The sequence below is a fragment of the Neophocaena asiaeorientalis genome, unplaced genomic scaffold, assembly GCF_003031525.2.
Source record: "Neophocaena asiaeorientalis asiaeorientalis breed wild unplaced genomic scaffold, Neophocaena_asiaeorientalis_V1.1 scaffold123, whole genome shotgun sequence".
NCBI classification, from domain to species: Eukaryota; Metazoa; Chordata; class Mammalia; order Artiodactyla; family Phocoenidae; genus Neophocaena; species Neophocaena asiaeorientalis.
In genome coordinates this window covers 8,825,219-8,840,983 of record NW_020173666.1, presented here as the reverse complement: position 1 = coordinate 8,840,983, position 15,765 = coordinate 8,825,219, and the positions used below count along the sequence as shown (strand labels likewise).

Here is a 15,765-nt window from a genome sequence, read left to right as displayed (position 1 = left end):
CGTGCCTGCAGATGACCTCGCCCTCCATGCCTGCAGATAAACATCTTTGCCTCCAAATCAGCACAGCCAAACCATGCAATGTTTCACACACGTGTCCTGGAAATGAACACACCGAGTAGTGTTTAATGATCGGTGGAGCCAGACAGATGAGACACGACTGATTTGCAAGAACTGTGTCCTGGGTTTCAGAATTGAGGAAGGGATCATTAAATGACAAGAAGGAAGAACAATGACATTGGGGAAGTAGAGATGACACTTCCTCTTCTTTCGAAAGAGCCTTACGCTCTGGTCAGCCTCTAATGGTCATCTGGTGTAGCCAGAGCCGCCTGAGCTGTGGCCGCTTCCAGTGGAATCCTCAACCTTGGCCTCAGGGTATTATGAATTTTCTGAATTCAGGGATAAAGAGCCAGTGCTTGGATTTACTCTCTTTTTATTGCATGTAAGTAAAACCACTCCTTGGCTGATATATGAAGTCGTTGCTTGGCATCTCAAGATGGTAAAGCAGTGGATACCCTAGTACTGTCTTTAACATAGTGAGTTGTAACTAAGATGTGACTCTTGGGATGTACCGTTTGCTCAGCTCTTCATAAACTTGCTGCTGTCAAGTCCAGTGCTAAAGACACTCTTTAGCTTTGAAGGAGAGAGCTGTGTACTCACTCTGCTTTCCTCTGTTTCTTAAATGGATGTTGTATTGATAGCTGCTGGGACCTCAGACCGTGGCTTTGATTTAGAAAAGCACAATTCAGCATGTGTGTGGGTCCTGAGGAGTTCATTAGGGGAAACACTCTGTGGCCACCCTCTTTTGAGAAGGTGTGTTCTTTGTGGAGAATCCCCCTTTGTATGCAGGCAGCTGGAGGGGATCTTACTTTTAGATAAAATCACAGGCTTGACAAGACATCTCTGTGTGAAAACGAGAACTTATGTGATGTTGGTTCAGAGGTTTTTACCCAGGGCATCTGAAGCATTTGGTTTTCTTTGCTTGTGTATGTGTGAAGGAAATTTAACTGTAAGAGACAGGGTTATAACCCACCAAGGCATCTTTGACTATGGTAGTGGAATTTATTAGTCTGTAGGGGCCTGTGTGTTCTTAGTACTGTCCTAGGCATTGTATAGTCATACACAGAGTCTGATTCCTCTCCAGCTAATTAAAATTTTATGTGGAAATGGAAACAGAAAGAACACAGGTTTCTTTCTGATCACATCATGCAAGTGAGAAGAAAAAGGATTTCAGTGTGTGTATTTCATGGTGTTCTCATTCTTTAATTTATTTTTTAAACGTCCCTTTCCTCTATATATCAACTCTCTTTTCTGGAGAGGGTCCATGTATGAACTCTTGCAGGTAAGCTGCATTAAGCAAATACACATCATCTGAGTACGGAAATAGGCAGTTCTTTCCTGCGGTAGCTTGCTGTGGCAATAAGAGATAAGAAATTACTTCATGACTATTGCCTGAGACTTTCCTTTTAACTCTCATATCCTTCTTAAGCAGCTCACTTCTGCTTTCCATCCGGCATGGAAGCCAGGCAATGTGAGCTGGGAACCCAAGCACAGGCTGATAACTTGCAAGCAGGTTGAATAGGGTAAATGGTGTGTGAGAGTGCAGAAAAATCCTTAAAAATAAGCTCTTTGGTATTGAAGAAAATCCTACAAATGGGAGAATTACTGGACTCTTCAGTGCTCTGGACAGTGCCTGACCCATAAAATTCTCTCAGTCAATGTTTGTTGAATGACTGAATGACTGACTGGGATTGTTCATAAAATGAGTGTGGTAGGGTAGCCTTTGCCCTGTCTCCGTTACCCAGGCACATAAGGAACTGCAGGTTGGAAAAGGTCAGAGTGAAGCAGGAGAGGAGGAGAATATGAAGGTGGGAAGAGAAGAAAGCGTATGTAGAAAGGAGACGATAAGAAGCCTTAAAGGTGGCAATATGGTGGTGAAGGTGGAGGTGGAGGAGTGGTAGAGTGGTGGTGATGGAGGTGGTGGTGGAGATACTGGGGCCGGGGGTGGAGGTGATGATGGAGATACTGGAGGTGGTGATTGAGGTGATGGCGGAGGTGGAGGTGGAGTTGGTGGAGGGGACTATGGAGGTGATAGTGGTGGTGATGGAGATGGTGGTGGACATACTGGGGGTGGGGGTGGAGGTGATGGCAGAGGAGGTGGTAGAGGTAGTGATAGAATGGGATTGGAAGTGGTGGTGATACAAGTGGTGGTGGAGGTGGCGGTGGCTGTGGCAGAAGTGGTGAAGTGGAGGTGGTGATGGGCGGGCAGTGTGACATAGTCGGGAGAAATAGTTTTGGGATTAGACACAGCTGTTCAAAATCCATATGCACCACTTACTAGCTCTATGACCTCTGAACCTGCAAAATGGTGACTATAATAAACTGACCTTTTTGTGTTGTTCGATAAGGATTAGAAATACGATTGCACGGTGCCTGCCACCTCGTGGATCTTCACCAAATGGCAGTTACCAATATATTTTCTTCAGTTTTTAAATCGCTATAGCCACACTTACAGATTTAACCACCAATTTATCTTTTCTTCATGTTTTTTGCTGTTTTCTAAATTTCATAAATTGAGCATGATTCTTTTAAAGAATTATTTATTAAAAATAAATGTTATATACCTAGTTATCAAGATGGTTAAGCACATGGCGGTATATCTGTATAAAAAATACTATCAATAAAATGATGTTTATGTCGTATATTAAGGCTAAGTTAACAAAAAGGAGAAACATAACTCTCAGCTATGTAAAAACACTGCAGAGAAGCAAGATTGAGGTAAATATGTTAAAATGTGAACATACAATTAAGTTGGTTTATAGCTGATAGTTATATTTGTCTTCGTGCTTTTCTATTTTTTTTCAAAATTTTCGTTAGTGGAGCATATTGAGACTACCTTAAAAATCTGAAAACAAAATAAATGTTGAATTAAAATAAATAAGCAAAATTTTAACTCTCTTAACCTTCCACCAAAAGTGAAACAAAAGTAGTGTTTTAGTTACAGTGTGCTGAAGTTTGTGGTTCATTGCGATGGATGAAATAACACGATGTATGTTATTTAATTTTCATAGGGGGGTCTCCTTTGAGATTAAGACTGGTACAGAATCGTGTGACAGTTCTAAAGTGAGAACAGTGAAAAAGGTCCCCTCTGGGGCTGACTGGTCTACTTAGTTCCTAGAATCACATGAAAAAGGGCAATTTTGTCTATATGATTTACAACTGCCTCTAAACCTGTATTGGGTGCTTTTCTAGCAAGTTCAACGTCAATTTGATAGTTCTAAATTAAGTTTAGATTTGCCACCATAAGAGTAATTAGTTTTTAAGGGAATGTTGACTTGTGTTTTTCATCTTGGTGTACCTGGGGAGGGATCAGAAAAATATTTTTGTGCAGTAAGAAATATTTCCTGTTAGGATCTCGGCCATCCCACCTCCCAGTGCTGGCCTGTCACTGTGGAGGAGGCCCTTATCAGAGACTTAACCGAAATCAAGTATTTTGGCTTATAGGTAGGTATTGGAATAAATCTCCTGTCCTTGACTTAGAAATGATCGAGTGAGAGATAATTGGCAGACAGAGAGGCAAAAAAGTGAACAAAGGTGAGCAAAAGACAGATTTCCTAAACTGACACGGGTGTTGAAATAGGAGGACTTGAAAGGTGAACAGTTAGCCAGTTTAAACTCACCCCAAAATTACTAGAGTGTGGATGAACTCTTAAAAAAATTCTGAATAAAAAATGACCAGATCTTCAGTGAGAACTGAAATTTAGATTAGAGATGAAAGAATTAATCAAACAGACAATGGACCTTATGACCAGTTGTAAAAGCCAGAAAACCCAGTATGGAATATGATTTGAACTAGATGCAGCAACACGGTAGACTTTGGAACAGTTGGTCCGTAGCATTTGCTGAATATTTCATGGGTGGAGCATTGAATACAAACCAATGATATTATTGAACACTTGCCATATTCAGGGCACTGTAATCAACGCTTTCATTTTTACACGAACACTGGTCAAAGCAATCACTTTTCAAAACAATCCTGGGAAGTAGCACTACTGTTATCTCCACGAAGCTGAAGTTTCGAGAGGTAAATTAGTACCCTAAAACCACTCCGCTAGGCAGGGGCAGAGATAGGATTCAAACCCAGATCTTTGTGTGTCTCTGAGCCTGTGGCCTCACTACCATCGTACATGACACTACATTGATTTCATTTGCATTAAAGATTTTCTTACACAGGATAGTTATCTGAGGCCAAGAATTGGGAGACCAAGGGGGAGTATGAACAGATTCATGCTCTACTTTGAAGTCTCCTTAAGGGACATTCCTTTCCATTTCTTGGTTGAACAGGTTGGAAAGGAATTTTTCTTTTCTTTTCAGGGAGCTACCTATGCCCTGACATGACTGCACATATGTGGTTGTCAATGTAGCTGCTTCTTAGGCAGCCCTGAAGTATTATGTAAGGAACCAGCAGGAACCAAAGGGGTCTGGAGAGCCAGGGGGGTTCCATGACTTTCAGAGCCATACCTGGTTAGTCTACAACCTTAGTCAAGATATATAACATTCTCCCTTCACAAGGGTCCCTCCTGTTGCCCTTTTATAACAAATTTAATTTGAAAACATCCAGTGCCTTTCTTGAGTGTCACTGCACCCTTAGTGATAATGCTACACATTAGGCTCTGTTTATTAGCGGGATGGAGGGGTTAGGAGGCCTAAGTGCCCTGCCTGTGGCATGTAAAGGTTGTGTGCTATCAAGCAAGGCCTTTAACTTCTCCGTGCTTCAGTTTTCTCATCCATAAAAGCTGAGATAAAAATACCTAACCAGTCTGTTTTGTCGTGTGGACCAAATGCAATTAAGTGGAAACGCTTTGAAGAAAGTAAAAACGTTATGAACCAATGGGGCCTTCTGTCTTGGCTCGGATTTTATTTTCTTACCATGTAGAGACTCAGTTGACATACAAGAGCTTTATTGGCATAAGAGGATTAGGTGAAAGGTAGTAGGGGGTGTTATGGGTTAAACTGTGCCTCCTCCCCCCCCAAGAAAAAGTATGCTGAAGTCCTAACCACCAGTACTTCAGAGAGTGACCATATTTGGAAATGGAGGTGTTGTGGATGTGATTAAATTAAGGTTAACGATCCAATGAGACTGATGTCCTTATAAGAAGAAAGCCCTGTGAAGACAGAGATACCCAGGGAGAAGACCATGTGATGTGGAGAACAGAGACTGGAGTGATGCAGCTGTAGGTCAATGGACACCAAGGAATCGCCGGCCCTCCAGACGCCTGGGAAAAGTCAAGGAGGGATTCTCCCCTATGGGTTTCAGAGGGAGCATGGTCCTGACAACACCTTGATTTCAGATTTCTGGTCTCCAGAGCTATGAGAGAGTACATTTCTGTTGTTTTAAGCCACTCAACTTGTGGTCTTTTGTTACTATAGCCCTAGGAAACGAATACAGGGACTAAAGAATAAAAGCCATTGTAAATGCTAGTAATAAACTCATCTAATTGCTGGCAAGCACTTCTAGGGACCAAATCCAATATGACTCATTTCTCTGACTTTAACCTGTGGCATTGGGCCTCAGACAGTAGATTTACTACATCATTGAATGGGAATGAACACAGACACTAAACAATGGAACACATTTACAAAATGGAAATCAGGCTATGGTGAAATCTACAAAAGGACATTCTTTCATAAATTGAGTCTAGCTGGGGATTTCAGACTATTATACTGATGTGGTCATTTACTAGACATGGAACAGTAGTGTCTGTTTGGGAGGATATTTACTTCTCCAAGTTGTATAGTGAAAGAAAAGTTCAAATATTTGGAATTGGAAAATGAAGTAATGTGATAGCACTTTGGTCCAAACATAAAACCTAAGGCTCCAATCTAAACCTATAGCAAATGGAAACTCCCCAATTAATGGATGTTGGGTCATTTTAGTGGTTTCATCTGTAGTTGTTGATCCCTCTGTTACATAAAGTTAGTTTGGTACCTGCATGGCTATTTTAATGACAGCGTAAATAGCCAGGATTTCAAGCATATTCTGTGTTTCTCTGCAACATAAGAACCCCTTACTTTCTCTTTTCAGTCAAGTTTAAATTACTCTAATTCCTATTACCATAATTATTCCTAGCAGAGCAACATTCTTTTAGCAGGAAAACATCATTGTAAGAGGCTAATTCATTTAATCTACTCAAAACTAAAAAGATCTTTTTGCTCCTCCCCTTAATTGATTTATATTCAATTTTCTTCAGACTTGTTATTAATTTTATATAATTTCTTTCAAAATGTTCAATGGAAAGTTGTGGCTGGTTAGATTCTTTCACATTTGAACAAGGTAGAATTTCTTTATTTTCCTGACTTTCACGAAAGGAAATACTTCCTTAGGAGTCTTGTGTACTAACCTCTAATATCACATAAGACGAGAACATTTAACCATTTATAGGCAAATTTATATGTTGATACCAAACACTGGTCTAAAATAGGAAAATACAAGACGTCTCAGAAAAAAGGAAAGAAATGGAGCTGACTCAAAATTCTTTCCAGGAGTCTCAATTTAACATTATCCACTCCTACAGGATATAATTCGTTATAAGGTGTCAGGACTCAGCCAGAAGACACTTGGCTGCACTTATACTAAGTCACATTTTAAGGAAGAAACGTTTAATTCTTTTCAAAAACTGAGAAAATGGCTGCAGACGTGAAAACCATACTTTTCAGGCTACTTGTTTATGATTATTCTGTTTGGATAGCTCAGAGTATAACACAATATGGGGGAAGTTTGCACTGTTTTTCTGGTCTGATGACCACATGTTGTCTCATTAATTTCTTGAACGTGTTGAAGATTCTGCTAGTTTAGCAAACTAATGGTCGCAACAGGAACATTTTATTAATTCACTTGAAGTACAGGTCAGTTATAACAACTTTGTTCTTTCCCCCTGTTAAAAGCCTGAAGCAAATTATGCTAAAGGCCTTATTTGCTGGTTCCTTATTGAACCATAAATCCCAACCTCTCTTACGATCCTGACCAATAGGCAAAGAATTGTTCTCACTCGTGAGTGTGAATATTAGTCATACGGTAGGATGAGTACCCATTATTGAACATTTAATAGTCACCAAATGCCTATTGGATACCTCATGTTTTCCATGTGTTTTATTGTAAGAGAACAGACAAGATCACCTTTTAAGTTCCCTTATAATCGTGTGAATTAACGCTACCTTTTCTTGGTTAGATTCAGTTACAGCCATTCTGTCAAAGAGAAGGCTCTGAACTTGAGCTCTCTTGGTGAAATATGTCCAGGGTTTTCCAGCTAGAGCTGGATTTCACCCTGGAAGCTACCAAGCTCTCCTGCACTTGAATTTTCAACTTGATTAATCAGCTGGAGCCCTTTTGCGTAGGTAACAGGGACTTAGAGGGAGTTGTCGAGCAAGGTTTGAGGTAGGCACTAGAGCGCAATTGTTTTATTTTGTAGACGCTCATCAACATTCCAAAGTGATGTACAAATCAGTTGCCTTGAGAGGAACGCCAGACCCCTAGCTCTCCTGGGCCGAGAAGCCAGCGCGAGATGAGAGACCCCAGAGCATTCATCAAAGCAGAGTAAGTGACCAGAGCGTGATAGGTTTGGCTATTTCTTCCGAAGTGACTTTGCTTTTCACTTTGGTGTTCCCGGTAACAGCAGAGTCCTAGACTCAGGGTCATTTCCACTTTGCATTAAATACTTTGTGAGCTCTGCACTGGGAGCAAATTAGCAAGATTCTCCTCTCAATCCTGAATTGAGTTCAGACACTGAGCATTGCTGCCTGCCCCCCACAGCCTCATGTTTCTTACCAAGGACGTGCACCTTTTACCAAGGACGTGCTCCTTTTGCCAGTGGATGGAGGCCCCTGGCCAGTGAGATGTTCTCTATATTGCTTGGAACTTTCTGGGCAGTGAGCACCACTGAGGCAAGCCTTTGAATGAAGGCAGAAAACAGCATTCAAGAGGGCTCCTTGTTTATGATTGTAGTTTCTCAAACAGGCTGCATTTATTTGCATGTGCCCAGCGGCTGTATGTCTTGTGTAGTCAGTGCTACTGTTATTGCTAAGAGTTAACGTGTACTGTCCACTTGCTGTCTGCCAGGGAAGGGGTTAAAGTCTGTATATTCATTGTCTAATTTTCTTAACCAAATGACTCTAGGAAGCGCTGTTATTAACTAGCTTCCCTTTTCCTGATGAAGAAACAGGCTCAGAGAGGTTAAGAACCTGGCTCAGGGTCACACAGTAAGTGATATAGTCAGGATCCCAACCTCAACAATTTGCTTCTGGAGTCAGAAGTTGAACTGGGTCTGCTCGACCTGAGAGTCCAGTAACATATGGCTGCTTTGACGGCAGAGGGAAAAGGATGCCACGTGATTTCTTATTTTTAGATAAGGCTGCTTTGTGCTTGTTCACCTTTCCATTCATTCCCCAGGCTGGGAATGTATGTAACCTGACCCCATTTGGGCCAGAGGATATGTGTTTGGGTGAAGAATATAATGCTAAGAGTGCTTGTCACAGATTCGCCTGAGCCTTAAGGAAAATCTCCTTCCTAAAGACATTTCCAGGTCACAGCTGAGGAGGCTTGGGACACAGAGACAGGACATTTGCTTCTAAGAATTCAGAATGAAAAGGGGAAGAAAAATGGATATTAAAAGTTAGGAAGGCAGGATTTTGAGAAGATGTGTTTGGATAGTTTCCATTCATGATTTCTATTTATTATAAGACCAGGAAAAGTTCTTCAGAAAAAGAAAAGGTTAGTAAATAGCGAATTAGATAAAAGGAGAGGAAAGAAGGAGCTCTTTAGGCAAGTACTTTGCATTCAACCTCGTACTAAATTTATGTTATCAATTATCTTGCTATTTACTTCTTAAGTTTTTTAAATAATTTTTTTTCTGTAGCACACATGTAATGTATGTTTATTGCCAAAAATGCACATAAACAAGATAAATATTTCCCATGATCCTACCATATTGAACTAATCATAGGTAATATTTTGGTGCAAAAACTTCAATATTTTGTCTTTTTTCTTTATATATGAGTGTATTTGACAAAAATGAGATAAAACTGTACTCTGACATATTAAAATCATATTCCTATCACATTACGTATTTTAGATATAATAATTTACCAAATAAGAGTGCAGTTACCAAACTTTTTGAATGGGTCATGATGGATAAGTGAAGAGCTTTTTCTTCATAATAACTGACCATAGAAAAGTTCAGGTATTGAGAATTTGCAGATACTGCAAAGAAGTGGCAAGTTTAACAAGTTTTAATCCCAAAAGTGGCTAGTTGTCATATAAAACAAAACAGAAAATAACAAGAGAGCAAAATGCAGTAGAGGGAAGACCCCAGCATGAATCTGAATAGGCAAGTTTTGGGGTGTCATAGCAGGTGGCAGCGGCTGTCTTTTGGAAAGAGGGTTTTCCTCGGCTGACTTGTCTTTTTGCAGTCTTGTTGTGGTGTCTGGTGGTCCTGAAGACTGGTGTAGGACCCTAATCTCCATGTGTTTTTAAGTCTGTCACCATCATCACTCATATGAATTTTTGAGTTACTTGGCCACAAATGGTATTGGAAAATTATTTCTTAAACATAGAAATTCTCTTATGGTCCCTGAGAAATTCACCAAAAATTTGTTGAGAATTTTCTGTGTATCAGGCATTGTGGAAAATATAAACAAAATATTTTTTAAAAGTTAGGCCCTAGAATATCTTACTAATTTACTGGGGCAACAAAACTAACACGAGACATTAAACGAAAAGACGAAAGTGATACATGAGTGTCATAATGAACAGTGTAGAGAGTATTGTAAAAGTTAGAGAATGAACCGGGAGAATTTAGTGGTGGAGGAAGAAGTTGATCAGGATATGAAAGAAAGGGTAAGTTTCAGGCGGATGGAAAGAAGAGAGATGACCACGGAGTCAGGGGGAAAAAATACAAACAGAGCTTTTCCCCTGGAGCCAAGACAAGATGGCGCTCATGCTGCGGTATATCAGGCAGCTACATAATGGGAAGAATCTTGGACCCCAAGCCACATGCTTTGTTCTGCCAGTTGCTATGTCGGTGAACTTTGGGTTGTAACTTTTTCATGTCTCAGTTTCTCCATTTGTGAAATGGGTAGCATAATATGGCTACATGCCTCAAAGAGTTATTGGGGTCTTGCACAAGATGATGTATATATACATGCTGTAAGTGTCACTTGTGATGGTGATTTACTGGAAATACAGACAGAAGAAGAACACAAAAGGACAATAAAGTAGTTGTAACGTACCCCAAGCCAAAGTTAAGTGTTTTGAAGACAGAGGGAGTATATCATTGGGTCAAACGTAGCAAGAGCAAAGGGGAAGTCAGAGGGTTGATAGGTTGATGGCATTGATAATTCCCCTCTGGAGACATGGAGAAATGAGGGGAAATGAGAAGATGAGGAGGAAAGTGGTTGATGGGGAAATGGAGTGCTTTGGAGAAAGTTTGATGATAAGGATGGGTTTTCATACATTTGTATTTTTTCTAATAAAACGGTACTTTCTTGAGTATTGTGGGCAATGCATCATGTCAAATCTTTTAATATGTTCTTCCCACTAATTGAATGAGAGGAAAAGGAAATTTCTTCTTTTCTCCTTATTTCACTTATTTTCCCTTTGTATCCCTAGAAGCATGACACACTTCTCAACAAATAGTTGAAATAGTTTTGAAAAAATATTTTCATCAATCCAAGTGGGTAGTAATTAGATCTTCGGCAGCAGTTCTAGGCTTATGCATCACACTTCTCTTTTTAAATCAAGTCATAGAGCTATTATAAATGATTAAGGCTAAATATTGTATAATTAACTCATAATGAGTTATAACCATGAGACTCAGATAAAGCATGAATGATTCCATACAATCCATAAAGATACATTTCACCGTTTGTGCTTGTGTCATTTCTTTATTAAATATTTAATAGATTTTGACAACTAATGTCATCTTCCTTGTGCATTGAACCTTCTGGTGGACACAAAGCAAAAACCAAAAGACGTGTAGCAAGTAGGAGAAGAAAAAACAGAGAGGTTGGAGAATTCACACACTCTATAAGAGGCTCCTGAACTGACTTAATCTGGCAAATTGCCTGCCTATTTTTGTTCATTATACTCTATTCACACTGCTCTTATGGTCAAATCTAGGGCCTTTCTCAGCTCTCATCCTCCTGGATTCAGCATCTATAGACTTCAAGACTCACGTAGACCTTGTCTGCCTTAAGGACATATACTCCATCTCTCAGATTTCTCCTTAAGCCATTCAACTATAGCATCTTATTTGATTTACGTCTTGGTTCCCTGTCTTGTTATCTGTGGAGGTTCTCGGGAAGTTCTCTGATCTCAATTCTCTTCAACTATTATTCCACAGTATTATTTGAAACCCCCACCTTTCCAGTCTTGATCCAACTCTGGCTCCCCACTCAGTTTCCTCTTACTAGCAGGGTTTTTTGCTCATATGCACTGGCGTTGTTGCAACTCACATATGTTTAGAATTGAACTATTGCCCAATATTCTCTGGTTGTTCTCCGTATACTCTCCAGAGTATACAGAGTTCTTGGAGAGTTTCTTGGCGAGTCGAGCAAAACAAATGAACTTGGGTATAATTTTAGAAAATCATAAGCTCTCTTACTCCCTCATTTAAGGGTTAATTTTGCTTTATCCAATCACACTTGCATTGATATTGTCTACTTGTTCCAGGTTCAAGGTAGCTTTGTTGTCTAATACTTCTCTTCCTAGATGACCTAGTCATTCGGGGAAGAAGAGTTGTCTTCTTTTTCCCTACCTGTTCACCCCAATCAGTAGCCCCCAGGGAATCTTGGTTGTGGCCAAATCTCTTTTCTCTACCTCTACCCCCAGGTTTCTGTACCTCTTCTTCACGATTACCTGGGCATGTTGGACTAATCCCTCCGCTGAGCCCTATCCTTTGCCTTCCCTCTCAGCATGTGTTCTGTTCCCTGGTGTAAAGCAGAGATTCTCTGATTCTTTTTCTTACTTGAGTGTCTTACATGGTCCAGGACTTTGAGTAAGTATGACAAAGACTTGGGTTTAGCACTCTTTTCATTATGCAGTCATTTCCATTGAAAGCCTGCTTTCTGTTCTCCTGGAGAGCCTAGGGAAGTTTCATGTATTGACATTTCAGTGTCTATATTTTCAGAGTGGGCAAATAGAAAGCTGTTTACTCAAAAGTTTTCTGTTTTTCTAGCCTTTGTCTGTTTTTGTCTTATTCTTTGGGAAGGAGACCTCCCTCTAAATCCTGAATGTCTGTTTGTGTGGAGCCTCTGAGCTATAACTGCTTTACAATCCCCCGAAAATGTGCGTTTGTGCACGTTTTCTTAGACTGACTTTTGCTGTCTGTGTGCAGGGCAGATAGTAACGCCCCCATGGAAGAAACCGAGGCTCAGAATGGTGAAATGACTTGTCCAAGGTTGTAGTACTAATGAATGGCTGATCTGAGGCTCGACTCTAGTTTGCTGTTTCCTACAGGAGGTTTCCCGCTCTGGAGCATTCTGTTGCCTGACCTTTATCAGTGAGCGGTCTCTACTGATTTATCATCTAGGTAAAGTTTGAGTTCAAGCCTAATCACCTTCTCCTCCTCAGGGTGTCCCAGCCTGGATCATCCCATCGGGCGTGTATTCTTAGCCTTATACTTGGGTGGGTAGAGGCCTCTACCCACCTGTGCTGGACGCCTGATGTCGGTGCTCACTGCATAGAATCAGGCACCAAACTTATTTTAGCTCAGAGGCACTATGGACTCCATTTACTCTCCGTTTACCAGTTTATGGATAAGGAACTGAGGTCCAAAGAGATTTTGTGATTTCCCAAACGCGAACCGCTTTTTAGAGGTAATGCTCACTTCACTGCCCAGATTTCCTAGACTCCTAGACTCTCCACTGTTAAATCTGGGTTAAAATGAACACGTTCTTGGAAAGGAAAGGTCTTTCAGTTGTTATGAGTCACTAACACCACTGCGTGAATTAGCTAATCAGATCCTTCTGACTGGGAGCTAATTTGGGTTGCCAAACCACCTGGCTCACCTGTCCCACAACTCTGAGCTGATAAATGCCTAGTCTAAATGTCAACTACCCAACAACAAAGACTGCACCATTTATTTTTGAAGACTCTTTCAGCTTTTCTCATTTAAAATGTCTTTCAGTATAATGCAGGATTGTCCTTTGTGTGTGAAGATGGTAGATTTCCTTCATTTCATCCTTCCTCTCTCCTAATAATCATTTCTGTCAAGGCTTTGCATGCATAAGGCACTAGGGTTGAGTCTGTGACTGAGGAAGCATCTAAACAAGTTGGCTTATTTGAGGATCCAACCTATGACTTCAGTTTCAATAACACTCCAAAGACCATCAGAAAATGAAGTCGACATAGCTTAGGGGGCTTTGGATAAGAGACAAGCCTGTATTTCCACAAGGCAGGAGCTAATGCTGGCTTTTCCATTAGATGAAATTTCTTTCAAGTCTCTCCCACCACGATCCCCTCCAGGGTCCCCACCAGACCTGCTTTAAGATCAGCTGAGCATCGAGATACTTGTAAGGTCTTTGGGGAACCTCCTGATTACACGTTATCTTTACTGATAATTTTTCTTTACCTTGTGATGTGCTTATTTTAAACAGAGCCCCTACTCAGTCTTCCTTTCCCTCCTGAGCCTCTCTCATTAAGGGAAAACTTCCTTGGGCTTGGAAGGCATTTGTGCTGACTTTCTGCCTGGTGGTTTCTCCAGTGATTTAGAAATCTGCACAGATGGGGCTGGGGGAGGGAGGGTACCCAGTTGGCATAGAGGACGTGGAAATTCAAGCAGAACTGGACACAAAATACTTGAGTCTCCAGTTCCATTTGCCGAAGGAAAGAAGCTCTTCAAAGTTTGCAAGATTTTTTTTTAATCAAAACGTTTTTAAACACACAGTAAAACAAACTGACGAGTTTTAGCTTCTTGATATATTAAGCTTAGATTGTCAGATAAGTATTTGTCACTCACAGGCTTTCACCAGAAGGTGAATTTTCCTCATAAAAAGTTATCAATAGGTCAAATGTCTCATGGGGTATAAAGATGAAAATGTCATGGTCCCTGATTTCTCAGTTGTGTTCGTCCTACATGTGAATTAATGAAATTGTAGCAGGGTTTTCTTGGTGGGAACTGCACCTTTAAAAAATGGAAACAAATGATTCCTTTATTAAGGTTCACCTTTAACTCATAGACTATTTTGGCCCAGGAAGCTTTGGAAGCAAGGTGTACTGATAAAAGTCAAGAGCTAATCAGAACTTAGGAAGGCCCGGTTTCATGTCTGAACATACTTGGGAGAGACACTGTAAGAGAAAATTCTTGGATTGGTTTTAACATTTCATCCAATAAAACTTTCTTGGGCAGAGTGTTAGTTGAAAGAGAGGCTATAATTTTAGAAGTCCTGGGACTTCCCTGGTGGTCCAGTGGTTAAGAATCTGCCTTCCAGTGCAGGGGACGCGGGTTCGAACCCTAGTCGGGGAACTTAGATCCCACATGCTGTGGGGCAACTACTCCCACGTGCTACAACTAGAGAGTCCACGCAACCAAAAAAAAAAAGTTGTTCTGTTGGTATTCTGTTAACAAGAAGGTTGTTTCCCATCACATTTTGTTTCGGGGGAGTGGCTTAAACTGGATCTCTTTTGTTCTATACTTAAAAAAAATGGATTTTGCATTTGTTGTTATTGGTTATTGCTGTGTTCTCTCAGAGAGGATTATCCTCACGAGGAAGCCATTTGGTAGGTAATATTGAATTCCATTTGTTCTAAGCCCACACATATTTAGTCTTTTCACTTTCTTCTTGCCAGGGAACCAAGAGTGCGCTGCTTGTGACAGAGGTGTGCTGTGCTGTATTTCTTACAGATGGAAGATTCAGGTTAGCTGTGAGCTAGTAAGAAATTTGACAGCATGGATTTCAGAGTAGGACCAGGAAGTACTCTGGTGGAGTTTGCTGAGAAGAAAGCAAAGATTCAAAACTGAGACTAGTCCTGATTTGAGGTTAGATGAAAATTTCCTCTGATGCCAGGAGATCTCTTAATTAGCACAGAGAAGGGAGAAAGAAACAGAGGCTCAAAGTTAAGCAAACTTCTTCACTGAAGGATTTTTTTAGGGGACTAATATGCTAACAGAGTTGTCAATCTGCAGTATGGGGAAAATTTTTAACTGTGGGGAAACTTACTAAGCATCTTTTTCCAATTTATTGGCCAAGAAATCCCTTTATGACAGAGCACTGAGGAAGTCTCGTGTTCATCCACTGTACTTTAGAATATTGTTTTTTAGCTTACCCCATCCTTTAACCAAAATATAAATAAATTCTTTTAATAGATGAAACAAAGTCTTAACAGCTGTAATTTTACATTTGTTAGCATAGTTGTTCTATATCCAGAGAAAGAGATGTAGAGATGCAATGGAAATGAGAACTTAGGACACTGATGGGAATTTTATGTATATGGGTGACAGTAAAAGTCTTTGGGATTGTTTTTGTCCTGAATCTTCAGGACATAACTTAGATTTGAATTCTAAGATAATGAATTAAGTAGTAAGGGAGTGAGAGGCTTCTAAACTCTCCATAGATAAACCATAAAATGAAGGCAGAGATTAGAAATGCTGTGTTGCAAGGACAATGAGGTTTTTAAGTGGTATGGATACACATGGAGCCATGAACGATAAATCTCTCCTTGCTTCTTCTAACTTGACAAAGCCTATCCAAATTATGATGTTGACAGTTGTGTCA

General features: G+C 40.3%; 1 protein-coding gene across 5 annotated transcripts in view; it reads left to right on the top strand.

The window, feature by feature from the left end:
* Positions 1–281: 281 nt before the first annotated feature.
* IPCEF1 (interaction protein for cytohesin exchange factors 1) overlaps positions 282–15,765 on the top strand; it is a 177,545-nt gene continuing 162,061 nt past the window's right edge. For 4 of the 5 annotated variants that reach the window (XM_024748041.1, XM_024748037.1, XM_024748042.1 and 1 more), the window contains exons 1-2: positions 282–439; positions 7,467–7,591. The gene's annotated coding sequence lies outside the window, so the exon portion shown is untranslated. The remainder of the gene's footprint in view (positions 440–7,466; positions 7,592–15,765) is intronic. The other variant, XM_024748039.1, reaches the window with a different exon arrangement.